Consider the following 23361-nt stretch of genomic DNA (forward strand, 5'->3'; position numbering starts at 1 on the left):
ATTTTTATCTTGTCTAGTAACAACATGAATAAAAGCCATTTCAGGAAAATACCTGAGAATGTGAAGATCAGCCCTTCACAACCAGGATTCTTCAAGAGAATTAATTCCTGCAGGAAGTGATTTAAGTAACTGCTTACTTCCAAGGATGGTACACTCTAGATGCATAGAAGAGAAATTAATTCATTACATACTATAGGTGCCTTAGGAATTAAGGGTTAATTCTGTTGAACTACGGTTGAGAAGGGCTGGTATTGACTGTTACTGCACAAATTGAAACTATGAATATTAAAAAGACTTAAATCAGTTTTCAGTCTGACCTTAGGAAGGATAATGTCACATATTGATTAGGCAAATCTGTTAATGAGCTGGTAAAATGTTTAATGATCAGCCTAGTATCTAAAGCCATGATATCCTAGAAGGCAGAGCCTCGTAACACATTGAAAGTGCTAACACTTTCTTTGGGAGATGGAAGCCCAGGACAGTAAGGGAAAGAAGAAAATGAGTTTCAAGGAACAAAGCACTGCAGTATAATGCAGTTCGCCATCCCCCTCTCCCACAGCTATGACCCAGGAAGAGATCCAGCAGGTCCCTTGGCAGCCATGTTCACACGGCACATGGGATTTCTCCAGAAGGGCTGTAAGGAGTAACTGTTCCCCAGAGCAGTTCTTAGAAGATGGAATGGAATCAGAATTTATCTTTCCAGCCCCTCTTTCAACTCCATTTCTCTCTATTTAAGGCTCATCCCCAGGGGAAGCTTACCCCCATTCACTTCTTGGTTGCATAATCCAGCCCTTCAGGAGTCTCCCTCAGGATTCCAGATCTCCCATCTGTAACATTTCATTCAAGTCTAAAATGACAGGGCAAGCAGGTGAGGGTGCAGTAGCAACCAAGACAGAAAGAAAGCAGTCATGAAAATCTAAGAAGTCACATAGCATGCATGCCCTAGAGCAGCAACTTTATTCAGGGTGAAGAGTTTAGAATCCACATTTCCCCTGGAAATCAAGGGTTGCTAAAGCATATGTGAAGGGGACCCTATTATAATAAGAAAGGATTCTTCTAAGACTCTGCCTTGGGTTTGCATCTTCTAGGGAAATGGCTCCAGTCCAAGACACACACTCTCCTTTTACTTTATCTTGGAGCAGTCTGGGCACCAGTCCAAGCTACTATTTTACCATATCTTCCAAAAGCAAAAATGCTGTTTCTGGATATAGGTTGAGGAAGGCACTTCAGTGAACTGTTGGGCTATGTTTGTTTTAAATAAATCTTATCCAACTTACAATTTGCACAACTATTCAGGCAATTTGTATTAAGATCTGATTCATCCTTCTTTCACCTATATTTAGTCCCTTAGCTAACTCACCTACTATTGTAAACTACGTATTTCAACTTACCCTGACTCCAGGAAAATTAAGCCAGTTAGGAGTTAGTATAATCTATCTCCAAAAATGTGTAGATGACCACAACTCTCAGTTGAATCATCTCTTACAATCTTTTCTCCTACAACAAAACCTAAGAACTAGAGCCTGCACAGATGTCTAGGAACATTCATTGTTTTTCAGCAGAAACTATATTTGTCAAATCTCTCCAGGCTTAGATCTACGTTGAAAATTATATACATCATTCATTAGCTACCTTGTGGAACAAGTGCACCTGCAAATCTTGCCATTCATTTTAAAGGTTAAATGTCAAACCCACTAAGTCAAATCTTCCACCCAGATCCAGTCATACACAATGAGTTATTGGTAGGGATCACAAAAGTTCGCCAAGGGTAACAAGTGTTTGGGATTTACCAGCCAGTCTCATTAATCTCTGATCATAATGTTAACAATCTCCAGAGCAATTATCCACCTTGGAAAGCTTAGATTGAGGAAATACTTGTGTATCAAATCCATTAGGCTAAAAACACCTAAGAATATTAAGTGTTTTCTAGTTGAAGCTGACACAGTGCACTGAACCAAGGCATTGAGGAAGAGAAATTCTGCAGGATGCCTTGTGTAACTTCAAACCTGAGTTCTCTCTCAGTGAAGCCATTCTTTTGGCATCAGGCTCACTTCTGATCCATTAGCCTTCATCCATTTGAAGGACTCATGACATCACCCGTGCACATTTGCAGTACTGAAGGTTTCTTTTTGTAGAACACTCAGCCATGTCAAGTCATTTATCAAAAGCAGCTGGCCTCCATCTACACTCTGATTTAGTATGAACTGTGCCTAAGAGCTCTGCTATCACTACGGAGACTGGCTTATTAAGTTTCTGCTGAAATCTCTGCTGGGATGAGTGATTGATAGCCAAAGCTTCCCACCCCTCCCCAACCCGTTCTTTCCCAGTAGCTTCTCCTTCTGCAACAGTAAGTCTATTTGGTTCAAATGTTTGTAAAAGTTTGTGTCCATCTTAATAGGACAAAGAGTATTGTGGTGAGATAAACAAAATACAGCCCTTAGTGCCAGTCCTGGCTGGAAGGTCAACTGTAACTTGACAGATGCAGTTTCCAAGACTATAGAAGAACTTGTAGGACTGAAGTCCAGCTGATGCACTCATGTGCTGTGCTTAACTAAGTCAGCACTCAGTCATGTCTGACTCTGTGTGACCCCATGGACTGTAGCCCACCAGGCTCCTCTGTCCATGGGGATTCTCCAGGCAAGAATATTGGAGTGGGTTGCCCCTGGAGGAGGGGATCTTTCCAATCCAGGGATCGAACCCAGATCTCCTGTACTGCAGGCAGATTCTTTACTGATTAAGGCACCAGGGAAGCCCACAGTCATACCAGTTGTCAAAATATTGAAATACTGACATATTTCTTGGTAAGTAGCTGCTCCCCCAAGCTTTCCACTGTACTCCCATATTCCCAGCACCCCCACTCCCCTGGGCCCTCTCCCTGGATCCTCCCACCATCCAATAATGAAGGAGTCAACCTAGTCCAGTACTCTGCTGCAGCATTAAAACAGGCGTCCACTTTGACCCATCTTGACCCATCCATGCTTGAGCTACACTAGTTGTTGAGTCATTTGAACAGTACCCTGAGAATACATATACTTAGAAGCAATGGCCATAAAACTGTGGGGCCCTAAAGAATATCGAGAACAACTGATATGGCCACGCATGATAGATTTACTCTCCTTTTAAACATCTATTACTAATTTCTCTTGTCACTTAGCTGAACACCAGGGGCTTTCCCCTGCTGTCATTTTGGTCCAGTCCTTATTTTCATGGTGCCTATTGTGATTTCAATTACTTTCTCAAGGCAGTAACTGTACTTTGAATATAGTTATATAAGAACAAAGCCCTCTCTGAACTGATGTATCAAGTCAAAAGAACCTGCCAATCAAAATTTCTAAGATTTCTGGTACAAATACCGAATATGGGCAAAGGAGAGTAGAGAGAAACTTGAAAGAGTGAAAATTTGAGTCTGAAAGAAAAATTTGAAAATTCTCCCTCAAAATTAGGCTACAGGAAGAAAAAGTGGAGAAAGCCAAGACAAGCCAGCCTTCTGTGTAATCCAAAAGCAGCTGCTGCTGCTGCTGCTAAATCGCTTCAGTGGTGTCCAACTCTGTGGGACCCCATAGATGGCAGCCCAGAAGGCTCCCCCGTCCCTGGGATTCTCCAGGCAAGAACACTGGAGTGGGTTGCCATTTCCTCTTCCAATGCATGAAAGTGAAAAGTGAAAGTGAAGTCGCTCAGTCATGCCCAACTCTTAGCAACCCCATGGACTGCAGCCCACCAGGCTCCTCCATCCATGGATTTTCCAGGCAAGAGTACTGGAGTGGGGTGCCATTGCCTTCTCCATCCAAAAGCAGCAGACTCCTCCAATTTCTAGGAATGTGGATGGCAGAGTTCACACAGTCCAACATGTGAAGGTATGTTTGTACCAAGAGACCCAGCTTCTGAATAGACACACAAATCAGAGTCATTGTCACCAAGGCCACTCAACAGCAAAATTTTCATAGAGTGTATTTTGAAATAAAATCAATCTGAAAATTTATAGACTGTTGTACCTCACAGACATAGCAGAGAGGGACATGAAGAAACATTGCTGAAATACACAGGTTCTTGGGGACTATAGCTTTACGGGAAAGAAATCAAAGAAATAACCATCAACTGGGTCATCATAAGGTGCCACCAGTTTGGGTAAACTACCAAATCCTCACCATGAGGACTCTGAGTACTCACTCTTACTGCAGTAAGAGTGCTCCTAAGGATGAAGATCAGAAGACATGTTCCTGGCTGTGAAGATTTGTTAGGCAAACCAACTACACACATATATAATAATATAGTCACAAAAAACTATACACAGTGGCCAGTAGCCTACTTCATGAAGGCTGCTTTTTTTGCCTTCAAGACATTCTAAAATCTAACTTGATGTGCTTTACTGTGGTCCCTTGGGGGATGGGATGGGCCTTCATCGTATATCCAGCTCTTCACAGTTTTCAACACAGTCATAGCATTTAAATATTTCCTTGAGACTTGTTTTCCCTTTCCCTCTCCTCCCTATCCAAGTAAAGATTGAGTCTAGGTGAGCACATTTAAATTCTGCCAAGTGTTTCACTCCCAAATCATATTGCCAACAGAAGAATGACTCGGACATGATGCAAAGGATGACGTGTAATTATAGAAATAACAGCAACTAACAATTGTCATTCATTCAGCAAACATTTATGGAATGCCTCTTATATGCCAGGGGAGATAGTGAAGGACAGGGAAGCCTGGCCTGCTGCAGTCCATGGGGTCCCAAAGAGTCAGACCTGACTTAGTGACTGAACAACAACAATTCTAGGCAATGAGGATATAGCGGTGATGTGGAGGATCACTGTGATGTGGAGGATCACTGTAATGTGGAGGAAGCAATAAAAACAACCGAGTAGATAAATGAGAAGGCAGGTTAAGTTGTAATACATCCTATGACATAATTACAGAAAGATGTGATAGTGATAACACGTAGGGGAGGGAGATCCTCCACAAGCTGGGGTAGTCTGAGAAGGCCTCTCTGTGATGGTGGCATTTGAGCTGAGACCTGAAGCCAGCAATGCAAATAGATGAGGATGAAGCATTTCAGGCAGACACAGCAGCAAACCCAGAAGACCTGAGACAGCAACAAGTGTTGCTTGTTCTAGAACAGAAAGAGGCCTGTGCAGCTGGAGTACCGTGGTATGACATGACGTCAGGGATGTAGGCAGGGGCCAGATTACCTAGGGTCTTGATGGCCTTAGAAGGAACTTGAATTCTCTTCTGCATAAAATGGAAGGAAGTCTTAAAGGATTTCAGCAGCAGTTCTGACTGTGGATATTGAAGGGACCATCAGGAAGAAGAGGAAGTCTAGTTGGGGATGACCGCCAAAGGTAGATGGCAACAGAGACAGAGAGAAGTGGCTGAACAAAAATTTTAGAGGCAGAATTGACAGAACCTACTGATGAACCAGTTATAGGGACAGAATGGTGGTGGTTTAGTTGCTAAGTCATGTCCAACTCTTTGTAACCCCATGGCCTGTAGCCCGCCAGGCTCCTCTGTCCATGGGATTCTCCAGGCAAGAATAATGGAGTGGGTTGCCACAGAATGGAAAATACTTAACTGAGTCATCACTGTATATTGGGTATTGGACTAAACAAGCATTTGCATCCACTATCACATTTAGTTTCTCTTAAAGATGAGAAAACTTCAGCAGAGGGGTGAATAAGTAAATAACTTACCCATGTTCAGTGGACTATTAAGTGACAGAGCCAGGATTAACCCCAATCAGTCTGTTTCCAGAGACCTCACTCCTAACCAATGCATTATGTAATTCTAGGACTACTGATATCCTAGAATACTCTTCAAGTAGAGCTAGTGTTTTCCTATTAGACACATTGTTCCTCTTTCCTGCCCTTTTCCAGAGTTTAATGCTACAAATTTCTAGCCAAAGAAAGGATTATCCTCAGTTACCCTATAACCTCAGTCAATTATACCACCAAATGTAAGGAATCTTTTAAACTGAGCCCTTAAAACAGTCATCTATATATATATATGCAATTTAGAAAGACGATAACCACAAACCTATATGCAAGGCAGCAAAAGAGACACAGATGTAAAGAACAGATTTTTGGACTGTGGGAGAGGAAAGGGTGGGATGATTTGAGAGAAGAGCATTGAAACATGCATATTACCATGTGTAAAGTAGATGACCAGTGCAAGTTCGATGCATGAAGCAGGGCACTCAAAGTCAGTGCTCTGGGACAACCCAGAGGGGTGATGCGGGAAGAGAGATGGGATGGTGGTTCAGGATGGGGGGACACATGTGCACTCATGGCTGATTCATGTCTATGTATGGCAAAAACCACCACAATAGTGTACAGTAGTTATCCTCCAATTAAAATAAATTAATTATTTTTTTAAGTTATCTATTTTCTTAATATCTAAACCTTACACTCACCTCCATTTTCATTCTCTATACTTTCTCCAGATCAGTATCAATACAGTCTTTACTTTCTTATACCATGCATCCTCCTCAGAACACAACACTCAGTGAAGACTGACATGTCACAGTCAACTTCAATGTCAGCCAAGCAGAAGCGGCTGGAATTATTTCGATATCTATCAAGCAGCTGAGCAGCTCATGATGCGTCCAAAGCCAGTGCTAGCTGAATCTTAGGAAGATCTGTTCTCACCATTTACCACCCTAGCCATGGACTGAGTTTCACAGCTCCATCACTAGAACTCTGAAGGAGGAACTGACTAAGCCCAAACCTAGCAATGAGTTTGAACCTTGGAGGAAGATGAACAAGCATGAACCTGGGTTCTCTTCATAGAACCCAGACTGAGATGATTAATCCACACCCCCAAACTGAAAGATATCAAGCAAAACTGAGCAGACTGGAGCAGAGCACATCTCAAGAAAACAACAGAATTTTCTATCCTCAGTTTTATGCAGTAGTTATTAAGTGTTCCAATGCCTGAGGACTAGCCCCATTCCATTAAGCAAAAACTAACATCTTTTGCTTTGCTGTATACTTTTCTCCTGCTGTGAAAGTGCTGCGCTCAATATGCCAGCAAGTTTGGAAAACTCAGCAGTAGCCACAGGACGAGAAAAGGTCAGTTTTCATTCCAATCCCAAAGAAAGGCAATGCCAAAGAATGCTCAAACTACCACACAATTGCACTCATCTCACATGCTAGTAAAGTAATGCTCAAAATTCTCCAAGCCAGGCTTCAACAATACATGAACCATGAACTTCCAGATGTTCAAGCTGGATTTAGAAAAGGCAGAGGAACCAGAGATCAAATTGCCAACATCTGCTGGATCATCGAAAAAGCAAGAGAGTTATAGAGAAACATCTACTTCTGCTTTATTACTATACCAAAGCCTTTGACTGTGTGGATCACAATAAACTGTGGAAAATTCTTTAAAGAGATGGGAATACCAGACCACCTGACCTGCCTCTTGAGAAATCTGTGTGAAGGTCAGGTAGCAACAGTTAGAACTGGACATGGAACAACATACTGTTTCCAAATTGGGAAAGGAGTATGTCAAGGCTATATATTGCCCCCCTGCTTATTTAACTTCTATGCAGAGTACATCATGAGAAACGCTGGGCTGGAAGAAGCACAAGCTGGAATCAAGATTGCCAGGAGAAATCTCAATAACCTCAGATATGCAGATGACACCACCCTTATGGCAGAAAGCAAAGAACTAAAGAGCCTCTTGATGAAAGTGAAAGAGGAGAGTGAAAAAGTTGGCTTAAAGCTCAACATTCAGAAAACTCAGATCATGGCATCCAGTCCCATCACTTTATGGCAAATACATGGGGAAACAGTGGCAGACTTTATATTTTGGGGCTCCAAAATCACTGCAGATGGTGACTGCAGCCATGAAATTAAGACACTTACTCCTTGGAAGGAAAGTTATGAGCAACCTAGACAGCATATTAAAAAGCAGAGACATTACTTTGCCAACAAAAATTCCGCCTAGTCCAGGCTATAGTTTTTCCAGTAGTCATGTATGGATATGAAAATCAGACTATAAAGAAAGCTGAGCACCGAAGAATTGATGTTTTTGAACTGTGGTGTTGGAGAAGACTCTTGAGAGTCCCTTGGACTGCAAGGAGATCCACCAGTCCATCCTAAAGGAAATCAGTCCTGAACATTCATCAGAAGGACTGATGTTGAAGCTGAAACTCCAATACTTTGGCCACCTGATGCGAAGAACTGACTCATTGGAAAAGACCCTGATGCTGGGAAAGATTGAAGGTGGGAGGAGAAGTGGACGTCAGAGGATAAGATGGTTGGATGGCATCACCAACTGAACGGACATGCATTTGAGTAAACTCTGGAAGTTGGTGATGGACAGGGAGACCTGGCGTGCTGCAGTCCAGGGAGTCGCAAAGAGTCAGACACAAATGAGAGACCGAACTGAATTGAACTGATACTTTTCTCCAGTGGAGATTTAAGCATAGTCACTGATGTATTGTGACATGTCAGTTGTACCATTATACATGGGAGATTTCAATTGACCAGCTGTCTCAAGGTCGTAAGAATTTTCAAACTTTTGCTTGTATAGACTTAGGGTATACCACATGTAGTAGAGTTTTACACTGCTGCAAAATTTGCTTTCTCCCTCTATTTAGTAATTTCAGAGGCTATTTTAATAAGAATTATATAGCCCAAGCCTTCTAAAATCTTAAGAGTATGTCATCTACTTTCCTCCAGAAAAATAAATTACCAATTGGCAATCATATCTATAAAACTAAACTTTTTTTGCAAATTCTATGTCTCTGAAATACTCAAGTCTATCAAATAATTTCTACTCATGAAAGACATGCAATAATCAACTTTTTCTAAACCTTTTCTTGCTTTCCTTTAAAATAAATTTTAATTTTAATCCAAAAATTTAATTTTAGTTAGTTGTGGCATTTATATTTCACTAATGAATCCAGAATCCCATAGATAAAGGTATGTTTAAACATATATAACAACATAAATATTTCCACAACCACTTGATTCTACTTAGTCCTTTCTCTCCTCTCCCATTTATTCCCACACAGTCCCTTCACAAACCTCTTAATTTAATACAGGTAAACTGATCATTTCTAACACTGAAGGATCCCTGAACATGAACAAACCAAATACTATTTCAAAAGAAAACACCACAAAGAAAGAAGCACACTGTGTATGTAATTAAAGAATGACAATGAGCATTCACATCCTCACATTCCCTAATCTGCCTCCAAAAAGGAAATGATCTGAGTCTCCAAGATTATCTTTCCAATTGTATAAGCAGAATATTTCCATGTGGATGTCTTGTTCATCACTCATTTTATCATCGATTTATTCATTACTCCAAAGTTATTTGTGTGCCTACTCGTTATGCCCTTGTGAGGTTTCATTCTCAAAATGGAGATAAGTGAACATCATTACATCTTAAAAATTAGGTTTGTGAGGAATAAGCTGTGTCTGGCACAGAAGCACCAAATAAAAACTAATAATGGGGCTTCCTTAAAGAAGGAAATGGCAACCCATTCCAGTACTCTTGCCTGGAGAATCCCATGGAGGGAAGAGCCTGGTAGGCTACAGTCCATGGGGTCGCAAAGAGTCGGACAGGACTGAACGACCTCACTTTCACTTTGTGGCTCAGTGGTAAAGAATCTGTCTTCCAATGCAAGAGACACAAATTGAATCCCTGGTCTGGAAAGATCCCATTATGTCGCAGAGCAACTAAGCCTGCGCACCACAACTTTTGAGCCTGTGCTCTGGAGCCCATGAGCCACAACTACTGAAGCCCATGTGTCCTACAGCCAGTGTTCTGCAACAACAGAAGCCACTGCCATGAAAAACCTGTGCACCACAACCACCACCCCACTCGACACAAGTAGAGAAAAGCCTGTGCAGCAATGAGGACTTAGCACAGACAAAAATAAAATAAATTAAAAAAAAATTTTTTTAATGAGTAATGGATGACAATGTAGGCAACAATGGTGGGCAATGGCAATACAGAGATAAATATTATTTTATTAATGTCAATTGCTCAAAGTCTAGCAGGGCAGACAGAGGTATGGCTATAATGGAAGTACAAGTGGCAGAATAAACACAGAAATGATACATTCTGGATTTTTGAGAATAACCCAAATTTCAATTATTCTGCCCCACTGGCAAATATTGAGTTCATACATGTCTCATTGTCTTATTCATGAAATATGATTTTTATAACTGTAACAAAAACACAGTTGAAACAACAAGAGAACATTGAAGATGGATCAGAAACTCTTGCTCTTAACTAATGTACAGTTTAATGGAAGAGCCTTACGCATATGAAACCATTAGAAAGCAAAAGCAAAGGCACACTTCTTAAACCTGACAGTAAGTGCTGAAAGGACTCTAGGAATTCAGAAGAACTTAACGGAGAAACTGGACTTTAAGGAGAAACTTAACCTTGAGTTCTAACTATAAATTGGATAGGAATTTCACACAAACAGATGAGGTTATCAGGAAAAGGCTGAGTGAGCATTAATACACTGAAGGAGACAGTAAAGGCACAGGTCCAGCTTCCGATTCTAAAACTGTTCCTCAAAGATGAAAAAACAAATGTGTGGAGTACAATGGGGGAAACACCTCTACTGTGGATACAGTGATCAAGAGCAATGTTTTCAGACAACATATTTATTTCCTAAAGGAGACTGAGAAAAGTAATTCACTGGTTCCTAGGCAGCTGAGTGGAAACGGGAGGTATGAAAACATTTCATTTAGCTGCAAATTCTCTTGCATTTAATCAGTACTTCCACCTTTGCAAAGTGCTTACTGTGTGGTCTCACTTGAGTCTCACCTGTGACCACAGCTAGTGACCAGGTAAAAAGCAAACTCCCCTTCTGGTTCTGGGCTGTCCCTGCAATTCAGTGTTCACAGTACTAAAACACTAGCTAAATAATCCACACCTCTACCTTGTTGAATAAGAAAGCACTGCTAATGGAATTGGGCTCCTAGGATATGCAAACTCTGCGTTGATTCAGCAATTACATCCAACCAGTCCATTCTGAAGATCAGCCCTGGGATTTCTTTGGAAGGAATGATGCTAAAGCTGAAACTCCAGTACTTTGGCCACTCATGCGACAAGTTGACTCATTGGAAAAGACTCTGATGCTGGGAGGGATTGGGGGCAGGAGGAGAAGGGGACGACAGAGGATGAGATGGCTGGATGGCAACACTGACTCGATGGACGTGAGTCTGGGTGAACTCCAGGAGTTGGTGATGGACAGGGAGGCCTGGCGTGCTGTGATTCATGGGGTCGCAAAGAGTTGGACACGACTGAGCGACTGAACTGAACTGAATATTAAATAATCACTGCAAAAAATATGCTTGCAATGCAGGAGACCCAGGTTTGATTCCTGGGTCAGGAAGATCCCCTGGAGAAGGGAATGGCTACCCACTCCTATATTATTGCCTGGAGAATTCCACAGACAGATGAGCCTGGCAAGCTGCAGTCCATGGGGTGTGGCAAAGTGTCAGACACGACTGAGCAACTAACACTCACTTTCATATTATAATCACCAATTGATTGGTTTCCTTCTTAAGTTTCAGATCTGATTTGAGACTTCTGAAAGCTAAATAAGAGGCCTCATATCATGAATTCCTTCATGTTATGAGTAGGTATGTAACTATGTTCCAAATGTATCCAGAGATAAAGATCTGCAAAGCATTAAGAGCGATTTATTGTCTAATAATATAAAATAGTAAAGGCTGTCTTTTGATTATGGAAATCAACGTACTGTAATAGATGCAGCTCTCCAAGAATATGTCCTCCCATTCTCACTTGTTGGAGAAGCAGAATGCCTCCCCCCACCCCCCAAGGACTAGGAAATGTTTGGAAATGACGCATGTCAAGCAAATTTATAGTATCCCCAAGTGCTCTTTAGCGTTTTGGTCTATAGTAGCTACTTTTGGCAAACCAAGGAGTCTGGCTTTAGATGAAGTTAACAGAACCATGTAGATCCACAAGAGCCCTTCATGACCATAATACTGTGCCTTTTCCCATCTGGCAGAGAATAATGCCTTGGCTTTAAAGACCATCTTGATTCTGCTCTCTCCAAGAGCATTTATAGTTAAGGCTTTGACCCATTTTATAAATCCTTCCAACTTTCTCATCATTGCTTTTCAGAAAGGTAACTTAAATACTTATTGCCTAAGCAGTTTGCCCCCAAATCAGCTGGGGACCCAAGATTTGACTAAAATAGTCATTTTGGGGAGCTAAAAAAAGGAGCTCCTAGAATTTATAGACTTAGGAAAATGCCTCCTTAGAGAATGAAGCCAGTAAGAATAAATGCATATGGAGTTTAGACAGCTGTAGAAGCAGACACCCCTATGAAATAGCTTATACGTATATTATTCCTGAAACTGGAGAGGTCAGCAAATATCCCCAGAAAGGTAGCTGAAATATAGTTGATAGAAAAGTCACTAACACCTACCTAGCATGGGGCAAGGATGGCTTTGGTGTAAAGTTTTTAAAGGCGATATAATGGTGAAAATGTCTTCATATTTATCAAGTTCTCTTAAAGGAGCTGCTAAGTCACTTCAGTCGTGTCCGACTCTGTGCAACCCCATAGACGGCAGCCCACCAGGCTCCCCCGTCCCTGGGATTCTCCAGGCAAGAACACTGGAGTGGGGTGCCATTTCCTTCTCCAATGCATGAAAGTGAAAAGTGAAAGTGAAGTCACTCAGTCGTGTCCGACTCTTAGCGACCCCATGGACTGCAGCCTACTAGGCTCCTCCATCCATGGGATTTTCCAGGCAAGAGTACTGGAGTGGGGTGCCATTGCCTCTCTTAAAGGAGAAACAACCCTAATTCAAGGAAACCATCCTTCAGAAATGCCTCCTCTCTTTGCTATCATCTGTGACATTTAGGCCTCTGATTTGCATGGAGGTACTTCATCAGGAGGAAGATCTCTAAAACAATGCATAACTATATGGAATTACTCTGACAGATGTTGTTCATACCACAAACAGGGATTCTGGTTTGTGTGCCAAAGCTTGTAGGTTTCATTAACAAGACCTTGTCTCCTGTGGGCTGGTCATCTCTATGTAATTGACAAATTAACCTTCTGGACCTGTGAAATTGAGGACCAGGTCATCACTAGTGATGCCCTCTCCAAGGTACTGATTCCCTTAGGGTCCTGCATATGGCTGCCAGACAGCTTCTCTCTGAATCTGTTCTCACCTGTGACAGCTTCAATCCAGTGCTCTAAATCAGTTCTTCTCAAACTTCAATGCACTTTCAAATCATCTGAGAATCCTTTTAAAATGTAATCTTTTGTGGATGCTTAACAAATCAAGCAGAAACACTCTTTTTTGCTGCAGAGAATATAAAATGTTTCAAGTTTCCTTACCTATGAAATAAGGGGGTTCAATGAGCTCTTGATGGTTTGTTCTCTTGACTGTTTATGATAGATTGCTATAGTAGTACTATCCTGGGAAGGAGTCTGAAGCTGTCTCAGGAAACAGTGATTGATTAGTAATGTCTGCCATGTGTTTAGGATGGAAAAAACATGGCAGATATGTCACATATTAAAAATGCTGTATAGATAATCTTTGAACTTCCTAACTTCCCATGATTCTTGGACTTCATACTTGCAGTATTTTAGATATCTTGGGAAAGAGAATTTTTTCCTTGAATAATGAAAACAAGCCATCCAGAATCCCAATATCCAACATTTGTGAGTGTGTAACAGAAACAGCTGTTAAGCCCAGACTTTAGAAAGTTCATACTTTCTCTAGGGAAACTCCAAAAATAACACATACCTCTGGCTCACTGCCTCTGCTAGAGTGGTACTACAGCTTTGTCTGTGTGATCAGAAGTGAAAGGGATGTGTCTATCACACTGCTAGAGTCTCCAAGAGCTGCTATAAAACAAATTAGTTAAATTTTAATGAGACATGGAAAAGATCCAGGTAAAACAGAATAAGTTTTGAAAACTGGAGAGAAGTTCCTCTTTCCTTCTTAAATTCTTCTTATAATTCAATTCAATTTGACATATATTAAGATCAGTAGAAACAAATCACAAATGTCTAATGTTAACTGTCATATCCACTTGATGGGATGTTATCCAGCCATCAAAATTGTTTATGAAAAATCTGTAGTAACAATGCATAATACTCTTATTCTAGGGTAAGAGAAAATGGGATAAAAATGTTCACAATTGTTAAATGATGCACAACTGTGCATCTTTTGTATCAGTTCTTTTCAATCAGAAGAGGGCATAGTCTTCTGGTCATTTTTATAGTCCTTGTTCTATTTTTTCAGTCCTGAACTTAAATGAATGAGTTTTGGATTAATATCAGTCTTTTCTTAATTACAATCACTTCTAGCTTTCTTGGGGCTTCCCAGATGGTGCAGTGGTAAAGAATCCACCTGCCTATGCAGGAGACACAAGACAAGGGTTCAGTCCCTGGGTAGGGAAGATCACCTGGAGAAGGAAATGGCAACCTGCTCCAGTATTCTTGCTTGGAAAATTCCATGGATACAGAAGCCTGGTGAGCTAAAATCCATGGGGTTGCAAAGAGTCAGACATGATTCCTTTGAGTTTTATAGCCTAACACTTCAAACACAGACATTGTTCCCCTTCGAAGGTGTAATTTTTTACATTTCAAACTTCAAAATGTGTTTATGATACTGTATTAAAAGTAAAATGGCCATATCTCCAAGAACTGACATTATAGGTGAATATATGCTTATTGTTCACTTTGCCTTAATATTGTTGCAAACTTTTACATGTGTATCTTCATGCTTTAACAAAACTCAATAAATCATTTTTAAAAAACTATGTTTGATTTAAAGAGATGTTTGCCTTGTTAATTATAGAAGCAATGCAACAACATTAAGGTAAAGTGAACAATAAGCATATTTTCACCTATAATGTTACTTCTTGGAGATGTGGCCATTTTACTTTTAATTTAGTATCATAAACACATTTTGAAGTTTGAAATTAAAAAAATTACACCTTCTAAGGGGGACAATGTCTGTGCTTGAAGTGTTAGGCTATAAAACTCAAAGGAAGCTAGTGCTCTGTGCTCAATCATGTCTGACTCTTTGCAGCCCCATGGATTTTAGCTCACCAGGCTCCTGTATCCATGGAATTTTCCAAGCAAGAATACTGGAGCAGGTTGCCATTTCCTTCTCCAGGGGATCTTCCCTACCCAGGGACTGAACCCTTGTCTGGTGTCTCCTGCATAGGCAGGTGGATTCTTTACCACTGCACCACCTGGGAAGCCCCAAGAAAGCTAGAAGTGATTGTAATTAAGAAAAGAGCGATATTAATCCAAAACTCATTCATTTAAGTTCAGGACTGAAAAAATAGAACAAGGACTATAAAAATGGCCAGACGACTATGCCCTCTTCTGATTGAAAAGAACTGATACAAAAGATGCACAGTGGGGTGATTCCATAAGCGATTAAAATATTCTTTTTTTTTTTTTCCAGTTTTAGGGCAGCTGCAAGGAAGAAAAAGCAAACTTTTCCTATGTCTATAAAGACATCATGATAATAATTATAAAATTAATGTGTGTGTGTTCTTAGTTGCTCAGTCATGTTCAACTCTTTGCCACCCCATGGACTGTAGCCCGCCAGGCTCCTCTGTCCATGGGGATTCTCCAGGCAAGAATATTGGAGTAGGTTGCCATGCCCTCCTCCAGGGGATCTTCCCAACCCAAGGATCAAACCCAGGTTTCCCTCATTGCAGGTGGATTTTTTACTCTCTGAGCCACCAGGGAAGCCCAATAATAATTATCTAATATTTTCCCCATTCATAAAGTGCTTCAGTTCTCAACAACCCGGGGAGGTAGGTCTAGTTAAGCCCACTTTACAGGTTCATATACTGAATCTCAGAGACATTAACTGACTACCCTAAGATCACATAGTTAGAAGAAAATTCAAAATCCAAGTCTATGGAACTCTAATTCTCAAGCATTTTTACTACTGACACTGGTAGAAAACCAACATTTGTGGTAAAAACTCCACCCTGCCTATCAGAATGAAAAAAACTCTTGTCATCAACAGACTCCTGGTTAAGGTACAGTGATCCTCAGAGGAGTGCAGAGGCTTATCAGAATCATTTGGAATGGCTGTTTCAAATGGTACCACCAACACTGCAGATTTCTCTTATACTTTTCTCAGGGCATCAAGCTCCTTTCTTCCAGTGAGAACCACATTTTAATTGCACACCAGCATTGCTAATGTGTGTTGATGTATCCCGGGACTATGTTCTGTCTTTCATGCGTGTTGAGACAGGAAAAATGTTTGAAAACTACCGTTTCTGCAGGGAAAAAAAAAAAAAACAAACACAACAAAAAACTCTAGGGAATGTAAAGCTTAGCATGGGTAGAGTTATAAAAGTCTTAGAGCCATAGAGCCTGGATGTGCTAAGAGAGGTTCAAAAATCAGGTGGCTTCTCTTAAAGAACAGTCAACATTCACTAGAGGGATATGGAGGGAGCTGGTTCTCCTTCATCTTTGTACCACCTCAGGCCATTCTCCGTTCTCTGGCCACCAAGTTCCCCAGACAACTGACACTTACAGATAGTATTATTTAGATTCCTTGGGCTCCAGTGCCCTGCAGTGTTCAGCTAATGGAAAGTAATGGCAGGAGATCAGGGGGTAGGAAAAGAGAGAGATGAGGGTGTTTTTTCCCCTGCTTGCTCCCCCCACCACCCCCTACCACTCTGGCAGTAGCTGGGTCCCTCCCCGACTATGGCTCTTGTCAGGCAGCTCCTTTTCCACAGCCTGAACTCTCAGTGGATCGCACAAGTACTGTTCCTTCCCTCCCCTCTTCTGTCCCTGGAAACAGCTTCTCATTGCTCATCTCTAGTTGTTTCAGCGTTTCTTCTTGGTTTTTTAATCCCACCTAGAGCTCTATAAATTGTTCTACTAAACTTCCTTCAAGATTTCAAATGAGTATGCAAAAGAAGTGATATAAGAGACTGATGTAAAAGTTCTTGGTTATGCCCAGTTGTGGGTGTTTCTTTTAACCTTGCTCAAAACTACCTTTAAATGCTACGGTACTGTGGTTAGCTGACATTAATGCAGATACTTTACTAAAGAATTTGTTTATATTTTGTAATAAGTAATTTAACCTAAATGATCCCCAAAGCCTCATATGGCTCAGTCTCAGCTAGGAGTTATATTCAAAGGACACACAAATTAGACTTCCTAATCTTCAGACAGCACTGTAGATACTGACTGCAGATTTTTTTTTTTTTAATGGGCCATCCAGGAGTTTTATACAGAGCACCAACTAGAACACTTTTTGAAATCATATTCAGACCTTTGTCTGCATCCCCCAATTGCACGCCCAGTCTAGCTGCTAAACTTTTTCCTGTTCTCTCTCATTTTCAAGGTTGCCTCACAACTCTACTCTCTCTGTTCACTTCCTCCACTTGCTGTGAGCACTTTCTCTGGCTTTCTAGCCAGGTTTTACCAACAGGACTGACCCACTCCTGGCCACTGGGCTGAAGAACTACACATCACCTGATCCTTCCTCAACTCCCTGAGGTGGAAGTCTTCTGGGAATTCTTCTTATTCATTTTAATTAATAAGTTTTATGGAAAATTTTCTGGTGAATAAAATTCTTCCTTTCACTTTGGTGAGAAACATGTTATTAGGTTGGTGCAAAAGGAATTGCGGGTTTTGCTTTGCTGAAATTTTCCGTTTGATATTGGAATACATTCTTAATACATGTGGTTACATTATACATAATTTTAACATGAAGTTCTTGCTCTATTTTTTTGGCTAATGACTTATTACTTGCTGTCTGTTTTATACTTATTTTAGACTAGGAAAATGATGTTAGACACAAAGCAAATTCACGCGATTTTCTTATTCAAGTTCAAAATGGGTCATAAAGCAGTGGAGACAATTTGCAACATCAACAATGCATTTGGCCCAAGAACTGCTAGTGAACATACAGTGCAGAGGTGGTTCAAGAAGTTTTGCAAAGGAGACAAGCGCCTTGAAGATGAGAAGTGTAGTGGCCAGCCATCAGAAGTTGACGGTGAGAGTTGAGAGCCATCATCAAAGCTGATCCTCTTACAACTACATGAGAAGTTGCTGAAGAACTCAGTGTCAACCATTCTATTTTCTTTCAATATTTGAAGCAAATTGGAAAGGTGTGAAAACTCAATAAGTCAGTATTTCATGAGCTGACTGAAAAAAAAATCATCATTTTGAAGTGTCATCTTATTCTATGCAACAATGAACCATTTCTAGATCAGATTGTGACATGAGACGAAAGTGGATTTTACATGACAACCAGTAACAACCACCTCAGTGGTTGGACTGAGAAGAAGCTCCAAAGCACTTCCCAAAGCCAAACTTGCACCAAAAAGAGTCATGGTCACTGTTTGGTGGTCTGCTGCCAGTTTGATCCACTACAACTTCCTGAAACCTTTGCATCTGAGAAGTATGCTCAGCAAATCAGTGAGATACACTGAAAAAGGCAACACCTGCAGCCAGCATTGGTCAACAGAAAGGGCCCAATTCTTCTCCATGACAACACCTGACTGCACGTCACACACAAATGCTTCAAAAGTCGAACAAAGTGGGCTACAAAGTTTTGCCTCATCCACCATATTCACCTGACCTCCTGCCAACCAACGACCACTTCTTCAAGCATCTCGATACCTTTCTGTGGGAAAAGCACTTCCACAACCAGCAGGATGCAGAAAATGTTTTCCAAGAGTTCATCGAATCCCAAGCATGGATTTTTATGCTACAGGAATAAACCAAGTTATTTCTCATTTGCAAAAATCTGTTGATTGCCATAGTTCCTATTTTGATTAATAAAGATGTGTTTGAACCTAGTTATGATTTAAAATTCACAGTCTGAAACCACAATTACTTTTTCAACAACCTAATAATAAGGTATATCCTCATTGAAGGGGAAAGCCTTGCCCTTTGTATCTTAAGTCCATAGCTTAAACCACATGAAGTCATCTGAATACAAACATACTATACCTAGAAGGAACTGAATTACCTCCTCTAGAGAGAGAACCCCAACACTAAAGACAGTGAAGTTCTCACCACTGTGGAAGAAACACATTGATGAATGGCATCATACTCAATGTCTGTATTTTAAAGAATAATTTGTCCACTAAGGAAAAAAAATCAAGATGTTTTTGTTTCCTTTCTACAAAGAAGAAGCAGACATAAACACTTTTTGAGGGAACAGAAAGTATCTCTCTAAATCAAGAGAATATGGGAAGTCTGGCCAAATCTATGATGAAAGAGCCAAGAAAGAATATCAAAATCATCCAGGTCTCTTACTACAAGAAATAAAGACTGCAAGTTATTAAGTCCTATACATTTACCTAAAAAATTCAGTTATGTTATACAGAATATGAAATAATTATATGAAATTATAGGATAGATTCTAGCCAAGAATAATCTCATCAATTTTTTAACGTCACTTTCAGAGCACAAAGCAAAAACAAAGGAAAACTCATGAATTGTACATACTTTCTAAGTTTTCAGCCCCTCTTCTAAGATACCCTAACACTGCTTGCCAAGCGTGAGCTCAAGAACCAAGAGAGCAGAGACAGATGAGAACAGCAGACTACAAGTGCCAAGCAACTTAGTAAGCTAGCCTCTTTCAGGAATCACTCACACAGAAAAAAAAATGATAAGGAAAATGGTTTCTTTTTAAGGCTGAATCGACATTAAAATTCTGGCACATCTTCCTTTGTCTACTCAATGACAGCAAGAGAATGTGTCTGAGAAAAGACAGACCATCAAATTAGAGATCTCTACTACTGTCTTAGTACATTTGGGCCGCTATAATAAAATACCACATGCTGAGCAGCTTATAAACAGTAGAAATGTACTGCTCACAGTTCTGGGGACTGGAAGTCCAAGATTAGGATGCCAGCATGGCTAGATCAGGGCCCTCTTGCAGGTGGCAGACTTCTTGTATTCTCACATGGCAAAAAGGGCTAAGGATTCCTCCCCTCTGTGGGATCTCTTTTATAAGTTCACTAATCCTGCTTATGAAGGCCTTATCCTCTTGACCTCATTACCTCCCAAAGGTCCTACCTTCTAACACCATCACATTGGGCATTAGGATTTCAACATTTGGGTGGGACACAAACATAGCAACTGCTGTAATCCTGAATAATTCACAGAGAATTCACTTTATGAGTAAGTAGCTGGACCAAAAGATGACCTCCAAAAATTCACAGTGCTAAAACTATCCAGCAAAAAGAACAGTGCACAGAGGAGACCATCTATGGCTCACTTCTTCAGCATCTATAAATCCTTCCCATGTAGAAGAACCCTATCAATGGGAGCACCTTGCCCTTCTCAATTCCCCAAGGCTTTGAGGTAGGCTTACAGGGAAAGGCTACTATTACAAGTGATGCAGGTAGGGGAAATATGGGTTGACAATAAGAGATCTTGTCAGATTAAAGGAGGGGTGGCACTCATCTTTCCATGGAGATGGAGCAGGACTGAGGTGTCCTTCTGAATGGACCTTTGCAAGGTTCTCCAGCTAAAACCTTACATAATCAGGAAAGCCCAGGGTGAGGAGGAGTCGGATGGTTGCTTAAAAGCTTGGCCTCTGACCTCAGAAAATCTTAGGCTTGAATCCCAGCTCCCTCAATTGCATTTCATCCTGACCCTCTCTCCCTCAGCTGTCTCATCTACAACATGGAGTTGCTGGGAGGATTGAAGGAAATAATGCATTAAAGCACTTAGCACGGTGCCTGTAACAAGCACTCCATAAAATGGTGGCTCTGGCATCATAACCTGCATATTCACTAACACTTTTCTCTCTCCTTTCTAATATTAAAAGTTGCTCACCAGAACTTTTCTTAGGCTCTGAAAGGTTTGCACTGGGAGAATCTCTCTCTCCTTCTCTCTCTGGAGCTAGTTTACCATTGTTGGCTATGAAAGCAGTGATTTGACACCCTCCCCCACTCTCTCCCCAAAACCACCTCCCTCATGCCTCACATGACAAGCCAAAGTCAGACCCAGCTGGAAAACTAGGTAAAATGTAAAAATCCATGAAGTCAGCTGTTTTCAATTATAAACATAATACAATAATCATACCCACAAACTCCTTTGTTGGGAGCAATAAACTCAAGGAGAAAATTGCATGTAAAAATATTACAACACGCAACATTAAGAATGAACGTTGTGCTCCACTTTAGCAACAACAATAAAAACAGAGGGGCTAAATATATACCCTGGCCATGGGAATTGTGGCACAACTGAAGTAGCATTAGCTGGAATGGAATTCTGAGATGCCAGTGTATGGCTTGTTTGAAAAACTGAGCACCCTCTTGCAAATCAGAACCAGATGGAAGGTTCAATCTAAAACAGATCTGGCCGTGGAAAGGGAAAAGTCTTAAACTACCCCAAACTGGCTTTGTCAGCCTGGCCCTGGATCCCAGGGTACACTCTTCAGTTTCAGCTTTTTTTTTTTTTTTTAATTTTTCTAACTGGGTTAATTGTTCAGGGGTCTAGGTGCCAGAGCTCAGCACAAAATATCAGCCCTATGGCCTTGGCTCCCCCACCTTTTCAGTTAGTCTGGCACTAAGGGAAAGTGGTATGGCTCTGTTGGGAGCTCAGTTTTTGCATCAGGCTAAACGTGGGATTTAATCCTGGCTGTCATGTGGCCTTGGCATTGGTCCACTTATTTCACCTCTCTGTTTCTAGGCTTCCTCATCTCTAAACATAGTGATGTTGTAAGGATTAAATGACTTAATACACATAAAATAGTTCTTGGCACCTTATAAGAACTCAATAAATGTTACCCATTATATTATTCCAATTCTCTGCTCTTGCTGATCTTATTATTTCAGGTTTTTTTTTTTTTAATTAATAAAGAACAATAGAGAAACTACAATGTATGAGAGCTGGCCTCATCCAAAACTTCAGGAACTTTCATCCAAACATGGTCTCCCTACATATAAGTAGCACCAGCTTCTAATTAATGACCCTCCAAATGCCTCCAAATCCAATATCTGCACTACAAAGACAGAAAGAGGGCTGAGGTCAGGGTTCTTAGGGAATGAAAAGTTTCCTCCCTGTGTTCTCAAGAGTGCTGGCCAAATCTGTTTCAGAGAATTTCCTTGCCCTCTAAACTTGGAGATGTTTTTAGATATTGCTGTCTTCTAAAGTATTACGGTGTGTGTTTTTTCATACCACAATACAAATGGTAAAAATTTATTCAGAGCCAAATTACAGTCAGAAGCAACCATTAGAAATTCAAGGATGTTCTCACAGCCAAATTGCTTCATTTTCACTTCTTATTTTTTGATGTAAAATTACCAGCACTCTTGGAATTTATGGAAGCAGTCAGCAAAATGTGTTATAAACACCTTCTTCAAAAAGACCCCAGAGAGCCTAACTGCAAAATTTCTCACTCTGATAATCCTCTCCATGCCAGTTCTGCATAATTTTAGAGACACCCTGACAGAGACCATGGGGTTGCAAAGAGTCAGACACGACTGAGCGACTGAACTGAACTGACACAGAAATTATTTTCCTTCCACCCATAAGCTCAGATGGTGGGCTAGCATGGAGATATGCCTAGAATGTTTCACATGGAATCTGTGTCAATTATTTTGAGGCTCTGGATAAAGGCAACAACTATTTGATAAACTTACACAAAGCACTGGGGTGATGAGGAGATAAAATGACCAAAACATGACCTTGTCTTGAAGAAACTTGCATTCCAATGTGAAAGAAATAATCCTCTCTTCCTATAAACCATTTAATCAAATTGCAAAAATATCTACTTCTGCTTCATTAATTAGAGAAAGCCTTTGTGTGGATCACAACAAACTGGAAAATTCTTAATGAGATGGCATTACCAGACCACCTTACCTGCCTCCTGAGAAACCTGTATGCAGGTCAAGAAGCAACAGTTAAAACTAGACATGGAAAAACAGACTGGTTCAAAATTGGGAAAGGAGTATGTCAAGGCTGTATATTGTCACCCTGCTTATTTAACTTATATGCAGAGTATATCATGCAAAATGCCAGGCTGCATGAAGCACAAGCTAGAATCAAGATTGCTGAGAGAAATATCAGTAAGATATATACCATGAGATATATGTGTGCTTAGTCACTCAGTCGTGTCCGACTCTTTGAGACCCAATGGACTATATATAGCCTACTAGGCTTCTCTGTCCATGGGGATTCTCCAGGCAAGAATACTAGAGTGGGTTGCCATGCCCTCCGCCAGCGGATATTCCCAACCAGGTGTCAAACCTAGGTCTCCCTCACTGCAGGTGGATTCTTTACTGTTTGAGCCCCCAAGGATATATAATAAATATCAGATATGCAGATGACACCACCCTTGCGGCAGAAAGCAAAGAGGAACTACAGAACCTCTTGATGAAGGTGAAAGAGGAGAGTAAAAA

At 40.7% G+C, this 23361-nt stretch overlaps 1 protein-coding gene across 30 annotated transcripts in view; it reads right to left on the reverse strand.

The window, feature by feature from the left end:
- Positions 1–23361, reverse strand: part of LOC112587813 (potassium channel subfamily K member 16) — a 377120-nt gene that overhangs the window by 224427 nt on the left and 129332 nt on the right. For 16 of the 30 annotated variants that reach the window (XR_006639711.1, XR_006639706.1, XR_006639696.1 and 13 more), the window contains 2 exons: positions 760–847; positions 53–155 (listed from right to left, as the gene is read on the reverse strand). The exons of 2 other annotated variants lie outside the window; for them this stretch is intronic. The gene's annotated coding sequence lies outside the window, so the exon portion shown is untranslated. Of the gene's footprint in view, positions 1–52; positions 156–759; positions 848–13748; positions 13852–23361 lie in introns of those variants that run through there. 12 more of the 30 variants (XR_006639715.1, XR_006639714.1, XR_006639713.1 and 9 more) reach the window with 2 other exon arrangements.

This window comes from Bubalus bubalis, chromosome 11, assembly GCF_019923935.1.
Source record: "Bubalus bubalis isolate 160015118507 breed Murrah chromosome 11, NDDB_SH_1, whole genome shotgun sequence".
Lineage (NCBI taxonomy): Eukaryota > Metazoa > Chordata > Mammalia > Artiodactyla > Bovidae > Bubalus > Bubalus bubalis.